The following is a 19,519-nucleotide window of genomic DNA, read 5'->3' as shown; positions in this document are numbered from 1 at the left end:
GGTCAATAAGAAAATGAACATGAGCCAGCAGCGTGCTTGCAGCCCAGAAAGCCAACCGTATCCTGAGCTGCATCAAAAGGAGCGTGACCAGAAGGTCAAAGGAGATGATCCTGCTCCTCTACTCTGCTCTTTTAAGACCTCACGTGGAGTATTGTGTGCAATTCTGGTGTCCTCAACATAAAAAGGACATGGAACTGTTGGAAGAAGTCCAGAGGAGGGCCACGAGGATGATCAGGGGACTGGAGCACCTCTCACATATGAAGACAGGCTGAGGAAGTTGTGGCTGTTCAGCCTGGAGAAGAGAAGGTTGCGTGGAGACCTCATAGCAGCCTTCCAGTATCTGAAGGGGGCCTATAGGAATGCTGGAGAGGGACTCTTCCTTAGGGACTGTAGTGGTAGGACAATGGGTAATGGGTTAAAACTTAAACAGAGGAAGTTTAAATTGGATATAAGGAGGAAATTCTTTCCTGTTAGGGTGGTGAAGCACTGGAATAGGTTGCCCAGGGAGGTTGTGAATGCTCCATGCCTGGCAGTGTTCAAGACCAGGTTGGACGAGGCCTTGGGTGATATGATTTAGCGTAAGGTATCCCTGCCCACGGCAGGGGGGGTTGGAACTAGATGATCTTAAGGTCCTTCCCAACCCTAACCATTCTATGATTCTGTGATTCTATGAAAAATATTACTTTTTTTCCTCATTATGTTTTGACAGCAGGGATGTTGTTCACATCTTTAGCTGAACAAAAAGGAAAAAAGCCCAAATAAGTATTTTTAACTTAAAATATCCATAGTGTCTAGGAGCAGGGTGAGTGGTCTGTGGCTGAATAACACCAGTGTCATAGGTTTTACTTTCATTATAGTGTTTGACAGCAAAACCACTTAACTGCAAATTGATAGAGAAACAACCAAAGAACAGAAGAAAAGTGTGTGCCTGAATGTTCGAGTACCTAGGTACAGATTTTGTCTTACTGCAGATGTTGCCATTTTAAGCAGGACTTTTTTCTCTGGAATCTCAGCATGTAACAAGCATTAGATACTTCTAGGGCATTCACTTTCTGAGATTTAGCTTTATGTGTGTTCGTATTTCCATAATGATATCCATGAAGCCTCCCTCCCGAACAGCTCCACGGGGGTTCCAGTAAAGAGTCTGTCATTGAAAAAATATCAGTAAGGTGAATGAAGGCAAAGCCCTACTAAATCAGATCAACAACTAAAGGCACAGAGTAAGACAGCTTCACTATACTAGCAAATTCCTTACAGAATAGTGATGAGACATGGAGAATGCTCATAGCTTGGTTTGGATAAGGCCATACAAGAGTGGATATTTATCACTGGTACAGATACGTATTAGAACATCCCTTCCTTCCTTCCTTCCTGCCTCCCTCCCTCCCTCCCTCCCTTCCTTCCTTCCTTCCTTCCTTCCTGCCTCCCTCCCTCCCTCCCTCCCTTCCTTCCTTCCCACATTATCTTTGGTGATGGGCAGGGAGAGACAGCATATCAATTGCATACCAACAGTGGTGAAATTCAGACTTCGCCTACCTGTGGTATATGGCAGAGGAGTCTCAGTATATTCTTTACTGAATTCCTTGTCGTGCAGGTTGCTCAGAGTCTCAGTAAACTTGGTGAAAAAGAGATTAATATTATGTATTATTTAAATTCAGTTCAGTGTGAACCTGATGTGATAAACAGATCACAGAATTTTGCATCAAAATATTCCAGCAGCCTGAAAGGGAAGAAATACACTCACCTTTAAGGAAATTTGAAGTGAAAAGATGTTTTAGTAACAATGATTTTTTTTTTCTGGCATTCTGCAATGTGTAAAGTAAGTGAAATTTTGAAATTTATTACATATTCATACAGCTGTGTCAAGGTGTTCTAGGCAAAAATGAAAAGATGAAAACAAGCTCAGGGGCAGCTGTAGCACTGATATAAACACAGGAAGAAATGGGGGATGTGCAGCCATGCACTCACAAACAGTAGTAATAATGAAGAGGGAGTGTAGTCCTCCTCAGCCTGCATATGGCCAGTGTACGCTCAGTACTGTACGCCATTCACCCGTGCATCAAAAAAAAAGCAGGAAATAATTAAAATCTGGCATTCTGTGTTTCAGGCCAGAATGCTGCTGTTTGTGTACCTCTGCTTTGGTTTACCACTCCAAGCTGAATTTCATTCCAGTAGTACTTAGTAATGCAAACAGAAAATAAATATTCACTCACTGCCAGGCTGATACAAACTGCATTTGAGAAAACTTACCTGTGATTTGCATTTAATGCATCAGTGTGCAGTCACATTTACCTTCCACATGAAGGTTAAATATTACGTACTCCATAAGATAGCCTAAAGGTACAGATCCTTTGAGCTTACTCTCCTTTCTTATAAAGTGGCAAGTGTTTGGGTATGTTCAGCCTGCAGAAAAGAAGCTCCAGGGAGACCTTAGAGCAGCTGCAGTGCCTAAAGGGGATACAAGAAACATGGAGAGGGGCTTTGAACAAGGGCCTGTGGGACAGGACAAGGGGGAATGGCTTTAACCTGACAGAAGGGAGATTGAGATGAGCTCTTAGGCAGTTCTTCCCTGTGAGGGTGGTGAGGCACTGGCACTGTATGCCCCAAACTGTGGCTGCCCCATCCCTAGGAGTGCTCAAGGGCAGGCTGGACGGGGCTTGGAGCAACCTGGTCTAGTGGAAAGTGTCCCTGCTCGTGGCAGCGGGCTGGAACTTGATGCGATTTAAGGTCCCTTCCAACCCAAACCAGCCTGTGATTCTGTGATTCTAGGATTTCTTCTTGTTCATATTCACAGAATCTTATCATCACTACAGGGGAAGTAAGGGGTCATAGAACCCACCTCCTTGTCTGAATTCTTCTGCTGTCATTTGTGCCAGAGCTGCGTCTCACCTGATAAAAAAAACTCCAGGCACAGGCATTTAGCAGCTCCCTTTTGCAATTTAACCCATCCTAGACCTCCAGTGTTTCCCTTGCGGATTCATCTTCTCTGCCTGTTACCCCATTTCTTCTGTCCTATCCATCACTGCAAAATAGCAATAGTCCTTACAATAACGCAATAGTTGGTATGGCATTTTTCTTATTTCATTTGAGAACATTTCATTTGACAACTTCTGAACAGCATCAATAAATTAGTCATTTATTATTAATGTGCTTTGGGGCATTTTGACAGAAATAATTATAAGATGTTATGCGGTTGCAGAAGAAAATCTTTGCTGTAAACAAAATATTCAGCATGGGAATAGAAGGTTTTACTTCACTGTAGGGAATATTTTGCTCCTTATGTAGACCTCCCTGTTCGTATATCTAATCTTCTATTTTTACTCTTAGAAAATTGCAGTTATTCAAACTATGGAGTGGTTGGATTTTTTTTTTTAATTTTTTGTTTGTTTTTAATAGAAGCTAGCTAATGGTTTGGTGATACAGGTATTAGTGGGGAGATAATACTGTGCCTATAAGTTTCATTAAAATGCCAGTGAATTTGAGGGACATCTCCTTTTCAAGGTAAATCACATGATGACTTTTGAGATAAAATTCTAGCTGTCCTGTGCTGTTGGACAAAGTATTTTCTCCTGTAGGCCCACGTGACCAAGAAAATGCAAAATGAGAGATTTTAAGAAGGAAAAAAAAAAAAAATGTCCCTTTTCCTGTTAATGACTCATTTTGTGATCATGAAATCGTGTTCAATGTTCTCAGCTATTTTAACTAGGTTTTATTAGTCTTTGTTGAATATTACTAGCTGCAGCCACAAAAGCACCATTAGGTTATCAAGCCCCTCCTCTTCCTCCTCCTGGGAATACCAGAAGATTGTTTTTCTTCTCATGAGCATTCAGTTACCCATCATTATGAATGGTGCTAGGAAATTAGACTTTCAGCACTTAAAGCAGTTCATTGCTGAAAGTGTGTTTTTACTGTTCAGACTAGGTTGTAAGAAATATATTTTTTTCCTGACATTTTCACTCAGGTCTTACTTCCTCCAGAAAAACAGTCATTTCCAAGAAACTCAGCTCTGCAGGAGCCTGAACCTGCCAGCTGCAAGAAGGCATCTTAATTTTATGATGTCTGGGTCCCTGCTACGTCATTTATATGGAAAAGTAACACAGTGCCTTAACCAACCATGTTAACAGGCAAGTTAAGAAAGCAATAGGCAACATTGCAATGAACACGTTGCCTGTTCTTTTGCAAGAAAGAAAGTGAGAAAGCAGCAGCTGCCATCTTACATGGAGCAGGGATGCTGCCAAGGGATGCTCCTGCTGCGCAGGGAAGATTCTGCCTGGCTGAAAACTCAGCTTTTAGCACCAGTTCTGCAAACAGCTGTGACACCTCAAAGTGTTTTAACCCTCTTGAGCTAAGCTCCATGCTTCAGGGAATTGTTCTTATTAATAGTCTAGCTGTGTCTGGTCACAAAAAACACTTAAAGAAATTGCAGTGTTTGAGTCAACACAGGCTTTCCAAAATTGTTTATGCGCTGGATTTAAATGAGGCTGTGAAGCTGTGCTTTATTTTCTTCCTTAGGGCACAGCGGCATCTACTGGTTATACATTGAGTGGATGGAGAATCATAGAATCATAGAATAATTAGGGTTGGAAAGGACCTTAAGATCATTTAGTTCCAACTCCCCTGCCGTGGGCGGGGGCACCTTACGCTAAATCATATCACCCAAGGCCTCGTCCAACCTGGTCTTGAACACTGCCAGGCATGGAGCATTCACAACCTCCCTGGGCAACCTATTCCAGTGCTTCACCACCCTAACAGGAAAGAATTTCCTCCTTATATCCAATTTAAACTTCCTCTGTTTAAGTTTTAACCCATTACCCATTGTCCTACCACTACAGTCCCTAAGGAAGAGTCCCTCCCCATCATTCCTATAGGCCCCCTTCAGATACTGGAAGGCTGCTATGAGGTCTCCACGCAACCTTCTCTTCTCCAGGCTGAACAGCCACAACTTCCTCAGCCTGTCTTCATATGTGAGAGGTGCTCCAGTCCCCTGATCATCCTCGTGGCCCTCCTCTGGACTTCTTCCAACAGTTCCATGTCCTTTTTATGTTGAGGACACCAGAATTGCACACAATACTCCACGTGAGGTCTTAAAAGAGCAGAGTAGAAGAGCAGGATCATCTCCTTCAACCTGCTGGTCACGCTCCTTTTGATGCAGCTCAGGATATGGTTGGCTTTCTGGGCTGCAAGCGCACACTGCTGGCCCATGTTCATTTTCTCATCAACCAACACCCCCAAGTCCTTCTCCGCAGGGCTGCTTTAAATCTCGTCTCTGCCCAACCTGTAGGTAAAATGTACCTCAAAAATAGACTTTATGTGACCATAGCTCCATATAAAATGATTTTTATACAGTTATGCATACTTTAAGGATCAAGTTTTTAAACGTCTCAAGGCTTTGTCTCAATGAAGAGTTTTCAGTGGGGATTAAATACATAAATGCTTTTTTAGACCTGGCCTGAGGGACTTGAAGTGTACAAGTAAGTGAAAACACACCCTGAGATACATTGGGCAGTCTGTGTTATATTTCTTGCTTTGTGAAAACTCTATTTTTTGCCTTTTTTTTTTTTTCCCTAACACAATTCTTGCATTGTTTTGTGAATATATTTCTGGTGTATTCAAACACTTCACTGAAGATCCATGTAAGTGATTCAGGAAAGGAGAAGAATTTGCACACATACTGTTCAGTGACTTCCTTTCAATTCCATTAAAATCATTCATTTTTAAGTTGACTGGCATGGGACTACTACACCTACACAGATAAGTGAGTTGGGGTTTGGCTAATGCTGGCAATTTGAATGATTGGAATTTTTAAGTAGACATACGTATGAGGAATTTGGCATTTAAATGATATCTATGTATCATGATATCTTCAGGTTGATAAAATTTCACACACCAAAAATCTTCCCATTCTCTTTCAGTCATTTTTGCCATCATTTGTCATGATGGTGAGTGATAGAGAGCATTTCTGCTATTGGAGCTGAGAAAAGAAGTGGATCGAGGAAGAATTTTGAGATTATCACTGCACAGACTTTTAGCCAGAGAAATCGACTGTGACTAAATTTATCTAACCCTCTGAGGAGGAATTTACTTCAAAGTTATCCGTTCTCTCTTAATGAGGTAATGCAATATATCTTTACACAGACGTTTTTATGCAGCTCACATTTAGATTCCAATCCAGCTGAAAATCAAAATCCTTCAGTTTGATTCTGAAGACAGTGGTTGGTTTGATTGGTAATTAACATCCTTTAATAATACTAATATTATTACAGAAGAAGGTCTAGGTAATGTTCATGAGCGTCCTTCTGGTTTTGACAGTTTGCTTGCTAGTGCATGGCAGAAAAATATAAACTACTGAGATAATGTGAGATAATGAGATTCACACTTCGCACCTGGTAGCTTTAAAATGAATGTTATTGGGAATCATTAACCATTATTTTCTTCTTGAAATGTGGATGCAAATCCCATTAGCATTAATTAAGTGAGTGAGCAAAGCCATGGGAGAAAACACTTCCATGTGTAAAGGACGGGAGGCTCTACTGCTTACCACTTAACAAAGAAACAGATGATAATAAAAAATACCAGAGAGGAAATTTCAAGAAACCGGTAACAGTGTTTTTATGGCTCATGGAAGCAACACCATGGTTCTCATCAGCTTCAGACAATTTTTCATCTGGTACATTTATGTTTCTATATGTTAAGCTGCTAGCGTACGGAGAAAGAAAAATTAAAAAAAAAAAAAAATCTCACTCCACTTCATTACTGTGGGAAATAATATAAATACAATGCACCACTGGTTTGGAGCCTGCTTTGCAGAACTCTGTGATTTAGCCATTATTTTGAGGTATTTTTTAAAAAAATCCACTGACAAGCTGATAGATTTACAATAAGGACTTGACAGTAAATTGAATACTAACTGTTCCAACAGTTCCATGTCCTTCTTATGTTGAGGACACCAGAAATGCACACAATACTCCAAGTGAGGTCACCTGAGAGCAGAGTAGAGGGGCAGGATCACCTCCTTTGACCTTCTGGTCACGCTCCTTTTGATGCAGGCCAGGATACGGTTGGCTTTCTGGGCTGCAAGCACGCTGCTGGCTCATGTTCATTTTCTCATTGACCAGCACCCCCAAGTCCTTCTCCGCAGGGCTGCTCTGAATCTCTTCTCTGCCCAACCTGTAGCTGTGCCTGGGATTGCTCCGACACAGGTGTAGGACCTTGCACTTGGCATGGTTAAACTTCATCACGCTGGCATCAGCCCACCTCACAAGTGTGTCAAGGTCCCTCTGGATGGCATTCCTTCCCTCCAGCGTATCAACCAAACCACACAGCATGGTGTCATCGGCAAACTTGCTGAGGGCACACTCAATCCCACTGTCCATGTCACGGACAAAGATGTTGAACAAGACCGGTCCCAACACCGATCCCTGAGAGACACCACTTGTTACTGGTCTCCAGCTGGACACCGAGCCATTGACCACAACTCTTCGTGTGTGGCCATCCAGCCAGTTCTTTATCCACCGAGTGGTCCATCCATCAAATTGATGTCTCTCCAATTTAGAGACAAGGATGTCGTGTGGGACAGTGTCAAACGCTTTGCACAGGTCCAGGTAGATGACATCAGCTGCTCTACCCCTTTCCATCAGTTCTGTACCCCATTATAGAAGGCCACCAAATTTGTCAGGCAGGATTTCTCCCTAGTGAAGCCATGCTGGCTGTCACCAAGCACCTTGTTGATTTTCATGTGCCTTAGCATGCTTTCCAACAGAATCTGCTCCAAGATTTTGCCAGGCAGAGGTGAGACTAATTGGTCTGTAGTTCCCTGGATCATCCATTTTCCCCTTCTTGAAAATGGGGGTTATATTTCCCTTTTCCAGTCCTCAGGAACTTTACCTGACTGCCATGATTTTTCAAATATGACGGACAGTGGCTTAGCAACTTCATTTGCCAGCTCCTTCAGGACTCGTGGATGGATTTCATCAGGTCCCATGCATTTGTGCACTTTCAGGTTTTTAAGATGGTCTCGAAGCAGATCCTCTCCTACAGTGGGCCCAAGGTCTTCATTCTCTTAGTCCCTGCGTCTGCCTTCCAAGACTTGGGTGATGCGGTCAGAACCTTTGCCAGCGAAGACCGAGGCAAAGAAGTCATTAAGAACCTCAGCCTTCTCCAAATCCAGGGTAGCTAGTTCTCCCCATAGCTTCCAGAGGGTGCCTACATTGTCTCTAGTCTGTTTTTTATTCCCTACGTACCTGTAGAATCCGTTCCTGTTATCCTTAACATCCCTAACCAAGTTTAATTCTAACTGGGCCTTGGCTTTCCTAACATGGTCCCTAGCTTCCCAGACGGCATCCCTGTACTCTTCCCAGGCCGCCTGTCCTTGCTTCCACATTTTATAAGCCTCTTTTTTCATTTGAATTTTCCTCAGCAGCTCCTTATCCATCCAAGGAGGTCTCCTGGCCCTCCTGCTGCATTTCCTTCTGGTTGGGATGCAACACTCTTGAGCTTGTAGCAGGTGATCCTTGAATACCAGCCAACAGTCTTGCTTCCCCCTGCCCTCTAGGGCTTTATCCCATGGAAACTTATTAAACAGGTTCCTAAAGAGGCCAAAGTCTGCTTTCCTGAAGTCCAGGGCAGTGAGCTTGCTGCACGCTCTTCTCACTGTCCTGAGAATCTCGAATTTACCATCTCGTGATTGCTACATCCAAGGCTGCCCTGGAGAGTCACATTTCCAACGAGCCCTTCCCTGTTGGTGAGTACGAGGTCAAGCATGGCACCTCCCCTTGTCAGCTCCTCTATTACTTGCAGGAGGAAGTTGTCCTCCACCCAATCGAGGAACTTCCTGGATTGCTTGTGCCAGGCCATACCGTCCCTCCAACTTATGTCAGGGTGGTTGAAGTCCCCCATGAGGACAAGGGCCTGTGAACATGAGGCTTTTCCTATCTGTCTATAGGGTGCTTCTTGATCAGGCGGTCTGTAACAGATCTTCTGTAGGTATTTGCTAAAATAAACCATACTTGTCTTCAACTGGGTTTTTCCCTTTTTAAAGTTTCCTGGAAAAAATACAAGCAAAAGGAGGTTATGTAGGTCTGGACACTTTTAGTTAAAAGAAGCCTAGTTTTAAAGTAAATTGGCTATAAAATAAATAAAATCAATAAAACCCACTTCAGCAGAGAGATTTTGGAGAAGAATAGAAAGATGTTAACGAAGATTATTGTAGGTTACACATAATATTCTACTCTGACAGCCTATATTTGAGCAAGAAGCTGTGATTCTTTAGAAAATAAAATATATAAAATATTTATACACTAAAATAAAATATTATACACTATTCCTATTCCGGTACACATGTGAGAAGAAATCAACCTTTAAATTCACTGAAAAAGCTTCCATGAAAATGGTTATTCAGCTGAGTGCCAGTCTTCATTCTTGAGACAGCTGCGCAGGCTTGCAAAGCCATGCCCAATCTCATGCAGAGTGAGCCAGGACTAAGCAGATGACAGTGTGTCACCATTTGGCAATTTTCATGAATAGCTAAAAATAAAGTACACAGCTGAGGAAACATGTCTGCTAAGAACTTTTGATAAAGAATTACATGGTAAATCAAGAAAAGAAACCAACTCTTGTCCTATGGCTGTGTGCATTTTTCAGTTTTCCAAGCTTTCATCAGGTTGCTCCTAGCTCACAGAAAAGTATATGTATCATTTTGCAGCCTACTGATGTGGAAGTGCCGCGCAAAGACCTAATTAAAATTAACGATGCGCTCCAACTTCATCATCATGTCCAGCTGAAATGAATAAAAAAAGATGTAACATTGAGAAGCATGATGACATGTGAGCTAGGGCAAAGAGATTTTCAGATCCCTGCAGGGCCATATGCTGGAAACCCCATCTCCCGCTCCTGAATTGAACCTCTCTATGTCCAATAAAGCTCCAGCTGAGTTCCAGCTCAGGAAGGGCATTGCTCATTACTTTTTCTGCTCTTTTCGTGTCTGTGCTAACTGATGACAACTCGGTGACGGCAGTCATCAATCTTCATGATGTACTGGATTTCAGGTCACTAACTCAGTACCTTGCAGTATGCAAAAACATGATAGGACCGAGCAGTCTGTGTCACAGCTGAAAAGAAGACATCTAATGCTAATATCTAATTGGAAGGTTTGTAAGTAAGCTTCCTCAATCCTTTCATTTGTCTTGTATATACATTAATACATGCATACAAATATACGTACAAAAAATAGATATGAACCCTTAGACTGTAGTATACGAATCCTTCCTATGTATTTATCTTTTCTGGGATCAAATGCTGAGCTAACAATAACTAATAGAAAAACTGGGGGGGGGAATCTCCAGCAACTAATATTCTGGTTACAGCGTGGGTTCTGTGCACCACACAAACAAGAGAGATTTCTTCTTCCATCCCTGGTTTCTGGGTGCCAGCCCACTTACTCCTTTCCTCACCAGCCTTGAAGGTCCCAGGCATCCAGCACAGGAAGAAGAAGAGTAACAGCACAGGGCAGCATCCATGTTGCCCTCTATACAACAGTAACATACCAGGTATTTATGAAGATGGAAGAGTTGAAGACAAAAATGTCTTTGGCTGATAATCTACCTACTGGTAAGGCCAAGCTCTTAACTGAATTACAATGTTATATTTTTCATCAACAGTAAAAAACTGTATTTTAAAAAATTGTCAGTATTACTGAGTATAATTAAAAATAATTTAAAAAAAGATAAAAAAAGCCAGAAGAAATTAATGAATCGAGTTTTTTGAGAAGAGATCTGAAGATGTGTTCCATAAACTGCATTCTCATTCAGGATATTATATTAATGAGATTAATTATTAATCTCTGGGTATCACATTAAATAATATGTCATTCTTGAGACAGCTGTCCAGGCTTGCAAAGCCATACCCAATCTCATGCAGAGTGAGCCAGGATTAATCAGATGAGTGTGTTATCTTTGGGCAGTTTTCATGAATAGCTAAAAATACAGTACACAGCTGAGGTCATTAATTTGCAAACAACATTGACTACACATGCAGTCATCTCCATTTTATCCTGACATATTAAATCTTTATGATTTCCAGTATCTGAGGAGGAGCAGTTCTTAAAGTGATAAAAGCTGAAGCAGACCCATCACCTTCCTATGTTGTTCCCTGACTTTTAGGATAAAGAGGGATACCAACAGCCATTCATGCCTTTACATACCTCAACCTGAACAGTAGATAAAGCTGTCACCTTTTGAAGTCCTTGGCTTCAAAATAAACCTCACAGATTTAAAATGAAACATTTAATAAAAGTGTGTTAAAGTAGTTAAGTAGACTGGAACTTGTTTGGCTAATGTATCTCATGGTTAGACCCTTAACTGTTGGGTTAACTGCAGTACTTAACCTGGCAGGGGAGACACCATGATCAAGCATGTGGTTTTCCAAGGGCGAGGCTCTTCCCTTGCACTCCGGGTGTGCTGACCCCTGCAATTTCCCCAAATGCGGGAAACTCGACTGCATAATTTGTGGTAGTGGGGGACTGCATGCGCGCTCTTTTTTTTTTATTTTTTTCTTATGAGGAAATAACACAGTGGATGGATGATGGCAGAGTAGTGGATGGGGTCTACCTTGACATCAGCAAAGCATTTGACACAGTCTCCCACAGCATCCTCACAGCTAAATTGAGGAAGTGTGGTCTAGATGATCAGGTAGTGAAGTGGACTGTGAACTGGCTGAAGGAGAGAAGCCAGAGAGTTGTAGTCTATGGGGCGGAGTCTAGTTGGAGGCCTCTAACTAGTGGAGTGCCTCAAGGGTCAGTACTGGGACCAGTGTTATTTAATTTATTCATCAACAATTTAGATGAGGGAATTGAGTGTACTATCAGCAAGTTTGCTGATGACACTAAGCTGGGAGGTGTGGCTGACACGCCAGAAGGCTGTGCTGGACAGATCTGGACAGGCTGGAGAGTTGGGCAGGGAATAACTTGATGAAATATAACAAGGGAAAGTGTAGAGTCCTGCATCTGGGCAGGAACAACCCCAGGTTCCAGTACAGGTTGGGGAACGACCTGTTAGAGAGCAGTGTAGGGGAGAGGGACCTGGGGGTCCTAGTGGACGACGGGATGACCATGAGCCAACACTGTGCCCTTGTGGCCAAGAAGGCCAATGGCATCCTGGGGTGTGTTAGAAGGGGGGTGGTTAGTAGGTCGAGAGAGGTCCTCCTTCCCCTCTACTCTGCCCTGGTGAGACCCCATCTGGAATATTGTGTCCAGTTCTGGGCCCCTCAGTTCAAGAAGGACAGGGAGCTGCTGGAGAGAGTCCAGCGCAGGGCAACGAAGATGATTAAGGGAGTGGAGCATCTCCCTTATGAGGAAAGACTGAGGGAGCTGGGTCTCTATAGTTTAGAGAAGAGGAGACTGAGGGGTGACCTTATTAGTGTATATAAATATACAAAGGGGGAGTGTCACAAGGATGGAGCCAGGCTCTACTCAGTGGCAAACAATGATAGGACAAGGGGTAATGGGTACAAACTGGAACACAAGAGGTTCCACTTAAACTTGAGAAGAAACTTCTTGTCAGTGAGGGTGACAGAACACTGGAACAGGCTGCCCAGGGAGGTTGTGGAGTCTCCTTCCCTGGAGACATTCAAAACCCGCCTGGACACATTCCTGTGTAACATTATCTAGGTGCTCCTGCTCCGGCAGGGGGATTGGACTATATGACCTTTTGAGGTCCCTTCCAATCTCTAGCATACTGTGATGCTGTGAACTGATTTCCAACCCAGAAGCACTGACTGGGACACAAGGAGATTTTTGTTACAAGTAGGACTAGAAAGTTGTGCCAGACATCTTGAAAGCCCACTTCAAGCAGAGACAGCATTTGAATTTTCTGCCCATGTCATTCTATGGCTCTGCCTATGTTCTCTATATGTCTTTTTCTAAAGACCTCAGCCACACTTTTTACTACCGTAAAGGTATGGGTGTTATGTGAAGTCAGCTCAGTCCTTAGGGAGACAAGGGGCTGAGTTTGATTTTGAAGAAGCCAGTCATGGTTGAACTAAATTATTTCAGTTATGTGGAAATAAAATCTGCATGAGGTTTACACTGAGATAGCCAGTTCCACATAAAACCTACCTTTCACTTGAGGATGTAGCATTCCTGTCACCACTTCCTTGCTAAAACATGGAAAAGTACAAGTGTCCATTCATCTGCTGTGTTGACAAATGGCTAAACTCTTGAAACCTCAAGATTCCTAAGTTATGGAATATAACGTATTTCTCTGCTAAACTTTCATGTCGTTAATTAATCTACGCTTACTCTTTTTCATACATATAGCTTATGCTTTCCTTGTTAAACTTAAACTTTCTAGTCTCTCCAGGTGGGAAATTCACAAAAAAAAGTATTATCCTCGTCTGTCCTAATGTATTCTATCTAGTCAACACTCAAATGCTGTTCTTCCTACAGCCTTCTCTTTCCTAGACTCGCTTACCCTTTCTTTTCTTTTTTTTTTTCCCAGTATTTTCTTGGAAGAAAAAGGATCTTCACCAGTTAAACTAACTGAAGAATTGCATTTTGTTTCCTTATACAGTACAAATTTGGCGTTTTAAAATGTATAAAGTTGGTTAAATAATTAATGTCTGTGAATTCAAAATATGTTGCTTTGAAATTGAGAGGTACTCGTGCTGTTTTTCAGACTTTCAAAGTTTCAGCTGAAGTTCTGAAATACTCTATACAGAGGTTTTCAAAAGGTCCTTTAAATATTAGTTACATGCCCTGGCTATGTAGGCAAAACCCCAGAAGTTGTAATTATACAAACTTACATTAAGACTATTAAAAATACACGTACATGGTTGCTGGTCCAGAAGACTAAGCTGATTGATAGGCAACTGATCCATATTACTATTGTTAACCTTGGATTCATTTTCACAATCTGGGCTAGCTGTAGAATGACTTTTTTTTCATTAATTTGTTGGGCAGGAGTTGGTTCATGTCAATCAGTCATGTTTTCTCTTCCAGTTATGAGCTTTTCTTCTTTAGTACTTGAAATGGGCCTCTCCTATTGTGGGCATTGCTGAAAAAATAATCATAAATCCATCAAACCCATAAGGCTTGAACTAAAAGGAATGCTAAAATGAGTTCAGATGTCATCTTGGAGAGCTTTTTCCCTATGTGATTTAGTATGCCCTTTGCACTAAACTACAGTAGGTTAGCCTGACATAAACATATTTTTTTGCATGGATCAAAGGCCAAAGAAGTTCAGCATTTTAGGTCTGAGAACCTCTGTAAGTGTTGGTTTTGCTTACCTCTGTTGCTGCCACTCCCTTACTGACTCACCTATCGAGAACTCAAATGCCTTTGGGTTGAGCAACGATAGAAAATTAATTTATGAGGTTATAGCAGAGAAGGTAACATAAATAGTTCACAACTGGATTGGATCAAAACCTACACTTTTTATTAACCTTGCCGTTTGAGTTTCTGCTGAATCATGGCATAATACAAACAAAATATGTTTATATCCATACTGCGTTTTAAAGATGACTGTATTTTCAGTCAGTAGCCAGAATACAAATTCTGATAAAAAGATAGAACTTCCTTGAAAGCAACAAATATTTTTCCTCTATGGCATTGTTAAATAATGCAGCATGCCCATAAAAACACCTCTGCTCAAGGAGGTCCACGGTATGAGCTATCGTTGCTATTTAGAATTATAGGCTGCTGCTGCCATACTGGAAAACATAAAACATTGAATGAAAAAAGGAAAATTTCATTTCTTATGTGACAGGAGAATCTGAATGAACAGGTAGCAAAAGTATAATCTCATTCAGAAAGCTGTAGAATGTAAGAAGTACTCACCATGGTATTTAGCTGACCTCTAATTAATATACAGCCTCCCTTCTAATAGGGGAAATGAAAAGATTGTATATTAGAAAACGTAAGAAATAAAACTGTTCCTTTGAATTGGAAAACAGGGATGTGAGGAATGTAGGTGGCTGTTATTGATGGTAAGGTAGGACACAGTGCAAAAGAGAAACACCAAAAGGACTGGAAGAACCATTGAAATCTCACTTTCCTTCAGGCATTCTTTGGATAAGAATTATGATACTTTACTATTAAAGTTACCCATTAAGTTGGAAACAAATATTTCACGGTTCAGGTTTTTATGACCAGGTAGTCATATCAGCTTAAATATGTGGGGTTCTTTTCTGTATACAGCTACATATATATATATATATGCATACATATACACATACCCTCAAAAAATACTGAAGTTCATTATGCTAAAGAAGTATTTGGGAGCATAAAGTTTTTATTTGCATTTCTTCATTACTGTTTCCTTCACTGTTTTAAAATATCCAAAAAATCATTAGGAGAATATAAAATTATTTTTTGAAGATGAGCAGAATATTCAGTTGTTTGAAGATTACCCAATGCTAAAATGCGTGCCAATGACTCTCACTGACATGAGAACAGAGGGCATTGCAGCCAGCCTGCAAGACCAAGCACATTCTAACCTGATATATCCTAAACATAACCATTCAGCTTTACTTTTATGCCTTTTGCAGCATCTTCATTATAGCCTGTTTTCAAAAGTGTACATTATATTTCCTGCTGAGCATATATGCTTCTATCCTATTACATACTTAATTGGTTTATATGCCAGTATACTTGGCTTTATGTGTGTGCATGTGTGTGCAAATGCACAAAAGCTTATCTTCTGATGAACTCTTTACTGATTTCCACTTTAATTTCAAATTGCTTTAAGGCTGAAAAGTGCTTTATATTGTGCATGAAGGTTTTACAATGATGATATTGATAACGGATATGACTCACCAGCTACAGAATACCATATACTACAAATACCAATTTTTCTATTCGCGGTACACAAACAAAAGTATATTGAAACCACAATGCAGGGACAAAGCTGATGATGTGACTAGTGTAACAATTCATTGCTAAGAATCCATTTGTCACAAATACATGGCTCTAGAATATGGAAAAAAAACCTCTAAAAATGTGAAATACGCAATATATTTTTGGTAAAGTACTGCTAAAATCATTATTATTATCCAGTGTCTATGTTTTCTTGAAACCCACAATCACGGTAAGAATGAACGTGGATAATGCTTCAGTGTTATGACCATGCAGAACTGGTGAAAGATGATGTGATATATTTCCTAACACTGATGCTTTTGTTCAATGCCACCCCCACTTTCCTTCAAACAACAAGCTTTCTTTTACTAGTGCACATAAATACCCTTCAGATTGTATGCAGAAAGAAATCAGTACTGGGAACAAAGAGCTTCTGAACAGTGGAAAGGAAAGTGTGGTTTAGGCTAGCTTAGCCAAACCTCTTTCCATTTCCATGGAAATCAGTGATAATGATTAAGAACCATTGTTTTGCACAGTTTGAAAATAGGTGTGTAACATGGTGGGAAGACAGTGAGTGGCAGTGAGTTAGTCTGCTCTGAAAAGACGATTAATCGTAATCATTGCCTGCCTCAGCTGGTCTCCCCAAACTAGAATTTGGCTCAGAAAATACTGGAACACAGAAGTATTGCTCTAGCTCATAAGTTGCTATTCACTGTTGCAGAACATGTGCCTTACTTGTGCGATATTTGCTCTAGTCTGTGTTAGTTAAAAACCTTGTAGCACTCTGAAATGCAACTATCTCAACCATTAAGGCTAAGCTTCAATTATACACAGACCAAGGGGCTAGAAGAAAATATGTGGGTCAGTGAGAAAAACAATTAGAAGAAAAGAGGTTAAAATGGTTTCCAAACTACCAGTCCCCCTATAAGTCATAATAAGATGGTAATGGGCTATTTAGCTCAGTCCTGAAACTGTATCATCCTTCCAACTTTTTTCAGGTAAAAGACTGACACATCTGCAGTGGATCTGCACATTTCTTTATGTGTGTGAACAGTTTAGTGAGATCCCAATTTAAAGTTTTTCTGGGTCCCATTATAAAGTAGTTGTTATGGTAGTAGACAGATATGAAAGATGAAATAAAGGATAATCATCCCGTGAAGCTGGAAGTGATATCTGTAAATCTCTCCAGAGGAAAAAGGAGAGTGAAGTATATCTAAATTTCTTGCATTTTGCCTGAAGGAAGGATGCAAAGTCAGAATGATTTCCTGCTTTCTGAGCTGAAGATAGTAAAGTCATGTCAACCTAGCAGCTCTTGCAAAAGTTGTGCCCTAAGAGGCTTTCTGGAGAAACTTCCTAGGGAGATCACAGCCATATTTAGAATGGCAGAAATCCCAGAAGAACACATTTCCACTTTCAATTACAGCCCTCCATAGCCATACTGAAAGCCTCAACCTGGTTTAACATGAGCTCCTGAGACCTTGATTTACACTGAGGACTAAACTTGCTCTTCTCAATCAGAATGTAGGTTGATTATGCACTGACAGCAAGGACAAAATAGTCTGGTTGAGGTACAACCAGGCATGAGACGAAAGAAAGAAATAGCGACTGTCTGTTGAAGTTCCCTTTAAACTCCTTTATCGAAAATGAACACTCAAATAATGATCATCAGAAAGTAGCAAGCACAGTGATCTATTCGGTAAAAAAAAAAAAGAGCAAACCTATGTTCACCCACATAAATCTAACAGGTAAACAAAGGTTACATGCTTTACACTGCTTAAAAAAAAAAACCAAACAAATTTAAACATTTCTGAAAATATTATGATGTTCAAAGTCAGCATATCCCATAGATGAAGTCTTCTGGTAAATAAACCAAGTCTGCATTGTTATCTTTTCTCTATCTTTGACAGTAAAAACTACACAATCAAAACACAAAATGTTGTGCTAGATATGGCTGCTCTCCTCAATTTTGTTATTAGTATGACAGCTCTGTCTTCTACAGCCAACTAAAGCACTAAATGTTTTACCCAACTTTTTATTTCTACTTTGTATTTGTGCCCAGCAAAACTGCTGGTCACTGAAACAGCATCATGTGCAAAAATAGACTAGCACTGTGAATTAACACCATATTCTTTGTGTTGGCATCTTAAGTCAGAAAGTCTTACTGGAAGCTGGATAAGACTGAAGTCCGGAATGACATATCTTACCAGCAACAGACCAACTGAAATAATCAGGTCTGAAATAAAAGGCAACTATTTAAATTCTTTATGCTTATATATTAGTGAAACCAAGATGATATGCTATGGATATATTCTTCCACTGACATAGAAACATTAAGAAAACTTATTTTTAACTATTATTAAAAGACAATGCAAATAAAGAGTGAGCCAGTCAATATCCTGTTCATCCAAGATATCTCATGACTGAAATGAGATATCAATTAAAGAACAAGTGAAGAAACTGAATTGCCACTGTATCAGAAATTAACAATGAGATCATGTTCCCATCATATCTATTACTGTAACACCTAAAAACTGTAGTTTAATTCTCCATTTCGGCTTGACACCTGAACTATCACAATGACATTTAATATGTTTGTTACTGAAAGTGCAAGCTTTTTAATATTCTAGATAAAGCCTAGCGCAAAAAAATGCAAAATAGGTAATTCTGTATGTAAAACTAACTACACCAAGCTTCTGCAGCATAATTAGTCATAACAGAACATAACTTCCTCTCCAAAATGGTTTGATAAGCAAGACAGCGAAACTGTGTAAACTACTTCTCTGTGGATTAAGTGCTCCCTAGGTACACAGGAGTGTATTTCAAAGAGTGCTGTATGTAAGCATATACAAAATTAATAAAAAGAAAGGAAAAGTTAATATTGCATTAGCATTTCTATGTGACCTTTTTTCCACAAAAGCACTGTGAAAAATCTGATTTCAGATCCTGCTGAAAACCACTGGAGAGGAATCCTGTCATCTACTTCATGCAAGTGCAGACCTAATACTAAATCTTCAAATTCACAAAGATGGATAGGAGGAACAAGTTGTTGCTTCTACAAAGCCCAAGTGTCTCTTCAGGGTCCAGATAGTTGGCAAAATTTCCCAGCAGGTTCTCTCTCCTCTTTCTGACTTACAATGTAATAACACTTAGCAGGAAGAGTTGCTTCCAGTGGTAACCTCTGCTCCAGCTTCATGAGCTAGACCACAGGCGTGATGGTTGCACTCAGAGAGTTGTGGTCAATGGCTCAATGTCCATGTGGAGACTGGTGACAAGTGGTGTTCTTCAAGGGCCCATGTTGGGACTGGTCCTGTCCAGCATCTTTGTTGGTGACATGGAAAATGGGATCAAGCACCCTCAACAAGATTGCTAATGACACCAAGCTGCACGCTGCAGTCAAGATGCTGGGGGACAGGGATGGGATCCAGAGGGACCTGAACAGGCTGGAGAGGTAGGACCATGTGAGCCTCATGCAGCTCAACAGGACCAAATGCAAGGTCCTGCACCTGGGTTGGAGCAGTCCCCAGCCCAAACACAGAAATGGGGAGAATGGATGGAGCATCCCTGAGAAGAAGGACTTGGAGGTGTTGGGTGAGGGTAAGATCCCCATAACCTAGCTTCAGAGTGGGGTGGAGCCCAGAACCCCCCTGTGTGCTGGACTACATCCCCAGAGCATAA

General features: G+C 40.8%; 3 protein-coding genes and 1 non-coding gene across 4 annotated transcripts in view; 3 read left to right on the top strand and 1 right to left on the bottom strand.

Moving 5' to 3' along the window:
• Positions 1-19,519, top strand: part of LOC133277187 (cytochrome c oxidase subunit 7C, mitochondrial) — a 568,656-nt gene that overhangs the window by 68,748 nt on the left and 480,389 nt on the right. The gene's annotated exons all lie outside the window — the stretch shown is intronic.
• Positions 1-19,519, bottom strand: part of LOC133277177 (uncharacterized) — a 757,253-nt gene that overhangs the window by 634,976 nt on the left and 102,758 nt on the right. The gene's annotated exons all lie outside the window — the stretch shown is intronic.
• The window catches only part of LOC133277186 (uncharacterized), a 490,593-nt gene that overhangs the window by 437,344 nt on the left and 33,730 nt on the right, over positions 1-19,519 (top strand). The window lies entirely within an intron of this gene.
• Positions 11,372-11,536, top strand: LOC133277193 (U1 spliceosomal RNA). The gene has a single exon (XR_009746114.1). It is a non-coding gene; the product is annotated as a U1 spliceosomal RNA (small nuclear RNA).

This window comes from Pezoporus flaviventris, unplaced genomic scaffold, assembly GCF_033815535.1.
Source record: "Pezoporus flaviventris isolate CSIRO_AGI_PZ_B2104156 unplaced genomic scaffold, CSIRO_AGI_Pfla_v1 ptg000052l, whole genome shotgun sequence".
Classification (NCBI taxonomy): domain Eukaryota; kingdom Metazoa; phylum Chordata; class Aves; order Psittaciformes; family Psittacidae; genus Pezoporus; species Pezoporus flaviventris.
Note: the sequence above shows the minus strand (reverse complement) of the source record. Positions and strands in the feature narration are given on the sequence as shown.